The 6,393-nt window shown below is 37.9% G+C and overlaps 1 long non-coding RNA gene across 2 annotated transcripts; it reads left to right on the forward strand.

Annotated features, from left to right (window-relative positions):
- Positions 1 to 478: 478 nt before the first annotated feature.
- On the forward strand, positions 479 to 4,295 carry LOC110448501. Of its 2 annotated transcripts, XR_002462731.1 has the most exons (4): positions 479 to 723; positions 1,535 to 1,838; positions 2,540 to 2,581; positions 3,411 to 4,295. It is a non-coding gene; the product is annotated as an uncharacterized LOC110448501 (long non-coding RNA). The 2 variants fall into 2 exon arrangements; XR_002462730.1 differs by having other exon boundaries at positions 1,535 to 2,581.
- The last annotated feature ends 2,098 nt before the right edge of the window (positions 4,296 to 6,393 follow it).

Raw genomic sequence — 6,393 nt, forward strand, 5'->3', positions numbered from 1 at the left:
TGGGGCAGACCCTGGGATCAATTCTAATATCATGACAGCATTCGTCTCTTTATGCCAAACAATTGTATATATAGTTTTGGGGTGAGGATCTTAACCATTTCGAAGTCATCACCCAGGGGTTAAGTCTCCAAGGGTGGGGCAGACCCTAAGGCCATCCTGGAAGCATATGTGCATTCATTTCTTTATACTCAGCAATGGTATATATGGTTATAGGGTGGGGATCTCAACTGTTTCCAAACAGTGACTAAGAAACTAAGTCCCTAGGGGTTCGGTCAGACACCAGGGTCTATTCTAATATCATGACTGCATTCGTCTCTTTATGCCCAGCATTTGTATATATAGTTTTGGGGAGGGGATCTTAATTGTTTCAAAGTTATGACCCAGGGACTATGTCTCCATGGGTGGGGCCATCCTGGAAGCAACTGTGCATTCTTCTCTTTATACTCAATGGTATATATAGTTATACGGTGGGTGTCACGATCGCATATTGGTACAGATGTTGTATATAAATATTTATGTTAGTATTGATAATGTATATTGTTTTATACTTATTTGCATGAATCTCGGTTTTTAAATATTCCCGCTTCGAGGTGAGTATGCGTTTGCGAGAGCGTCCGAGAGTGGTAAAATACTACACGAGAGCCGATCTGTCCAAGATGGACGTGTATGTCAACGTGCCATAAAAAACCACCCGGACTTCAGACACATAACACCTGAGATGTGGTAAGTCAGTAATATAGTGATTTTGTTGCTAATTCTACGCTATATATGTTGCATAAGTTACTGGTGAATGACCGCAATAAGCTTATTCATGTGCATGTACTGTGTATCGTTAATATGTAGGTGCGGTTCGTTCATGCGGATTATTGTTTACATGTATTGTATATAGGGATATGCATGTTAGTACCCTACTATATTAACTAAGTATCCATATTATGAATATGTATATATATCTATGATTTAGTATACATATGTTATACTTGTATAAGAGATCGAAATGTTAGTTTAAATACTTTAATGCACGTACGCAGGTGTTACGCATATCTGACCAAATATGTGTGAGTAAACTTTTTAACGACTTTTTCGCAAGTGTCGCAGATGACATTGGTAAAAATTTAAATGGCTGTGACCTGGAAACACACTCAAGTGTGGAAGACATAAAAGTCAAAATAAATATCCAGGAACATTTTTCATTTACTCCAGTTTGCAGTAAGACAGTGCAAAAAGTCTTATCAAAAATGCAAAAGAAAAAAGCCACTGGAGTAGACGGTTTATCAGCAAAAAATTTAAAAACATGCATTGATCCAATCAGTATTGCTTTTGCAAATATGATAAATTTTTCTTTTAATCAATGCATTTTTCCGGAAAATCTAAAATTAGCACAGGTCATTCCTATTTATAAGAAAAAAGACCCACTAGAAAAGTCAAATTATAGGCCTGTGAGTATTCTTCCAAGCATTTCGAAAGTTTTCGAAAGGATCATACATGATCAAATGTCCACATTTTTTAACGATATTTTTCACCCGTTTCTTAGTGCCTACAGGAGGGGTTATGGGTGCCAGACCACCCTGCTGCGCATGCTGGAGGACTGGAAGAGGGCCTTGGATGACCACCACCATGTTGGTGCTATACTAATGGACCTTTCCAAGGCCTTCGACTGTCTTCCGCATGACCTGTTCCTCAGGAAACTCTCTGCATATGGAGTAGGGGAGGGGGCTGTGCGCCTCCTCCAGAGCTACCTGGGGAACAGGAGCCAGAGGGTGAAGCTGGGGCCCAACACCAGTGAATGGAGACTACTGAAGAAGGGGGTACCCCAGGGCTCCATACTGGGACCACTGGTTTTTAATATATTTATTAATGACATATTTTATAAGATTAAGGACTCTGTATTGTACAATTATGCTGATGATAACACTTTAAGTTATGAAAACAAGAATGTTGATGCGTAAAAGAAGGTCCTTGAAAGAGAGGCTAAAGTCCTGATCGATTGGTTTAAATCTAACGGAATGCAAGCCAACCCAGATATGTTTCAGGCAATTTATTTTGGAAAAAATCAAAATGATTTAACAAATTTTGAAATTGAAGGAGTAAAAATTGACTGTGAAGAAAATGTAAAGCTACTTGGAGTAAATATAGATTCAAAATTAAATTTTAACGAACACATCTCAGAGCTATGTAGAAAAGCCTCAAAACAGGTGGCGGTACTCAAGCGAATTGGAAACTCTTTACCAAAAAATGTAAAAATGTTAATTCTCAAATCCTTTGTAATGTCAAACTTTAATTTTTGTCCTGTTATTTGGCACTTTTGTAATAAATCTAGCACAAACAAGATGGAAAAAATCCAGGAGAGAGGACTACGTTTTGTACTAAATGATTATATCTCAGATTACAAGGATATTTTATCGAGCACAGACTCATATTATTTACATATTACTCGCATGAAACTCATTGCTTGCGAAGTTTTTAAAATTGTTAATAAGTTATCTCCTGACTACCTACAAGAAATAATAAATATAAAATGTTCATCTTATTCATTTAGGAATGAAAATACAGCACAGCTTCCAAGGGTCAACACCACCAGGTATGGAAAGAGGTCCTTCCGCTATGAGGGCGCCCACATATGGAACAGCCTGCCGAACGAATTGCGTAAAGTGGAGAACTACTCCGAGTTCGGCAGACTGATCCGTAGGTGGGACGGGCCCGAGTGCGGATGCACTTTATGTGTTAGTTAGCGTTTCTGGCTACCTATTTTCCCTGCTTTGTATGTGTCCTGTTCTGGCTGAAGTGTATTTGTTTAAAATGTAACGTACAGCTTTACATATGGCTCTGTGCTTTTTGTCAGCTTTGTAATTTACAAATTTGATGCTTTTGTCATATGTTTATTTTTCTGCAAATGTGCTGTACATGCTTTATATGCTTCATATTTTTACTGTTTAACGTTTCAATATGTATGTGTATTTTGTAAAAATTTCTTGTTATGTATTTTTTGTTCTTTACATGTGTTTGTCGAAATACAAGCTCTTCGTAGCTTATGTTGTATGTTTATAATATTCGACGTAAAATAAAGCTTCTGTATCTGTATCTGTATCTGTACGCATTAGTGATTGTACAGGTAAGCGTGAGGCACTTTCTGTAAGATTACGGGATCTATCCATTAGTGTTGATATCCGATATTATTGTTGTTAGGATTCCTTATTATAATTTATCTAGTTGGATATATTATAATTAGTCCGCATAATAAGTGTTAATCAAATACATGCACATGCTTGGTTCTAACGTCCATACATTGATATATCTATGTAGTGAGTCAATGTATATTTACATGTACTATTTACGGTGATATTATAACTAGGTTTTACTGTCTTGTGTGTATGGGCAATAGTGTTAGTATGTATGTTCATTAAGTATAGATTTCCATGAACGGGTTGGTAGGTGAGAGGAATGTGAACGAGACAACTGGCGCGACACACATTGGGTCAGTTCCACAAGGGCAGACAACTGGTGCTACACACAGTGGGTCAGTTTTACAAGGGCAGACAACTCATAGTTGTACTGACGTCATGCGTCAGTGAGGGAGCAGTCCTCAGGTCATCTGCGGAACCGGAGGCCTGCATTATAGCACATCGGTGCTAGACCGTTCTCAGCACATCGGTGCTAAACCCTTCTGCGGTGGGGTATATATCCATGATTAGCGGACGTGGATTATATGGTGAAGCGGAACACAAGTTTGTGAGACTTGTTTAGTCCATCGGATCCTTTCCATATTGTATTGGGTATTGCCCACATGGACAGTGGAACTATTGGTATACAAGCGGCAACTGTGACTCCACCAACCGGAGTAATGACCTTTAGTGTTGAATGTATGAATGTGTGTTTGTGAGTGTGAGTACATACTTACGGGGGTTTTCTTCAATAATTATTGTAAATAAACTTGTAGATATTGTATAACAAATCGTTCTGTATTCTTTCAGCTACCGACCGGTCGTCCAACGTTACAGTGGGGATCTCAACCATTTCCAAGTAATACACCTTTTTTGGCCCTAGTCCTAAGCCCGGGGGTTCAGCCCCAAAATTTCCAGTTAAATATGGTTGATATCCATCTCTTATATCCAGAGAAGAAGTCACTTAAAGCATTATAGCCAAATTGCCCCTTTTTGGCCCCGCCCATCAGCCCTACTATTTGTACAATTTTAAATCCCCATCACCTATCATCCCCGCCAGTGTACAATTTTGAATCCCTGCCTCCCACGAATGCTTTTGATCAAATATGATTGATATCCAGTGGATAGTTCTACAGAATAAGTCGTTTGTAGCAATATAGCCAAATTGTCCCCTTTTAGCCCCGCCCCTCTGCCCCCTGGGGTGTCAGCCCCAACATTTGTACAATTGGAATCCCAAGCACCTAGGGATGCTTCCAGTCAAATATGGTTGATATCCATCATTCAGTTCCAGAGGAGAAATCGCTGAAAGCAATATAGCCAAATAACCCTATTTGGCCCCACCCCTCAGCCCCCTGGGGGATAAGTCACACCATTTGTACAATTTGTAATCCCTGCCTCCCATGAATGCTTTTGATCAAATATGATTGATATCCAGTGCATAGTTCTACAGAAGAAGTTGTTTGTAGCAATACAGCCAAATTGCCCTTTTGGTCCCGCCCCTCAGCTTTCTGGGGGGTCAGCCCCACCATTTGTACAATTTTGAATCCTGACTACCTAGGGATACTTCCAGTCCAATATGGTTGATATCCATTACTTTGTTCCAGAGAAGAAGTCGCTTAAAGCAATATAGCCTTATTGCCCCCTTTTGGCACCGCAACTCAGCGCCCTGAGGGGTCAGCCCCACAATTTGTATAGTTTTGAATCCCCACTACCTAGGAATGATGGCAGTCAAATATGGTTGATATCCATCACTTAGGTCAAGAGAAGAAGTTGCTTAAAGCAATATAGCCTAATTGCCCCCTTTTATTTAAATTCCAATCAGTGGTTAAGAAGAAGAAGTCGTTTAAAGCAATTGTTGACGTACAGACGACGGACGGACGACGAACGCCACGGTATGGCATAAGCTCACATTGGTACTTCGGACCAGGTGAGCTAACAATTAGAAATGGTAGAACTACAAAACTTTGTCACAAGTGTGGTGTAGTGCTCTACCAAGATCGTACAGAATATGTTGTATTAAGTTGTGATTTTACGAGTACTTAGCCAATATACACGACCTGACATTTAGTCATTATATAAATTCATTATCTGAAGATGAAATTATGTATCATCTGCTTAGAGGCAAAGTTAACTTCAGATTAGAAAATAATGAATTGGAAGAATTTAGAATTACTTCTGTGGCAAATGTCTATAAAATGTTAACAATTTACAGCAGCTGATTTGAAAGTAACTCTGTATACATGTATCGATATGTTTAATTAGTTACTACAAAATATATATTTTTTATTGATTCACATGCTCATATAACCATTAGGGTGAATTTAATAGTACAATGTACGCATACTTTACCATATGTCCAATAGATATCATATATACATCTTTTGTGACATGTATGTAATTATCCATTGTTTTGATTTTGCTATTGTATTATTTTGTCTTTATTGATATGAAATATATTGTAATCTTCATTTGGAGGAAACAAAGATGATAATAAAGCATATAACACTGCCGTGAAGAAAGGTTTATGGGCAAATGTTATAAAAAGTAACATTACAGGAAACAATTTCAAGTCATATATAACATTTACACGAATACAAAATCGAAGGTTACAAACATTAATAGTACATCTGTTTCTGTAACATTGGGTAAAGCAGGGTCAAGGGTAAAGATTTCTCTCCGTTTATGTTTTCAGTCCATCTCAATGAAGTATCGAATGCCTTTTAAAATAGGTCTTTATTGACCTGTGTATTCTTAAATTCATTACGTGATCAAACGTACGCAATACTCAAATCTCAAATTGAATTTCAGACCATATTAAGTGAAACTTAAATGTCAAAAACAGAATAACTGTGTGTTAATTCAGAACATCTAATACACATTACCTATTAAAACTAGCCGATGGTCTGGGATACAACGGTATGAGAAAATATGCCCGTTATGTTTTTCTGGTGTTGGTGATAAAAATCATTATTCGTTTACCTGTATAACAATTACATCTGTCAGATTAAATGTAAATATACACCTCACAACTTAAATGTCGTTAATCAGAATAAAATGCACAGTCTACCAAGGAATGAACTTCGTTCGTAGTCTATCAGAAACAAGAAGCCCAGAGGTAGACTTTGGATGGCTCTATTCCAGAAAGCCACCAGCCAAATATTATAAGTATATGCCTTTCGATTATTCCGAAAAAGTCGTTTGAAGAGTTCGACACATTTGACACCTGTGATCA

The sequence above is a fragment of the Mizuhopecten yessoensis genome, unplaced genomic scaffold (assembly GCF_002113885.1).
Source record: "Mizuhopecten yessoensis strain PY_sf001 unplaced genomic scaffold, ASM211388v2 scaffold4105, whole genome shotgun sequence".
Classification (NCBI taxonomy): domain Eukaryota; kingdom Metazoa; phylum Mollusca; class Bivalvia; order Pectinida; family Pectinidae; genus Mizuhopecten; species Mizuhopecten yessoensis.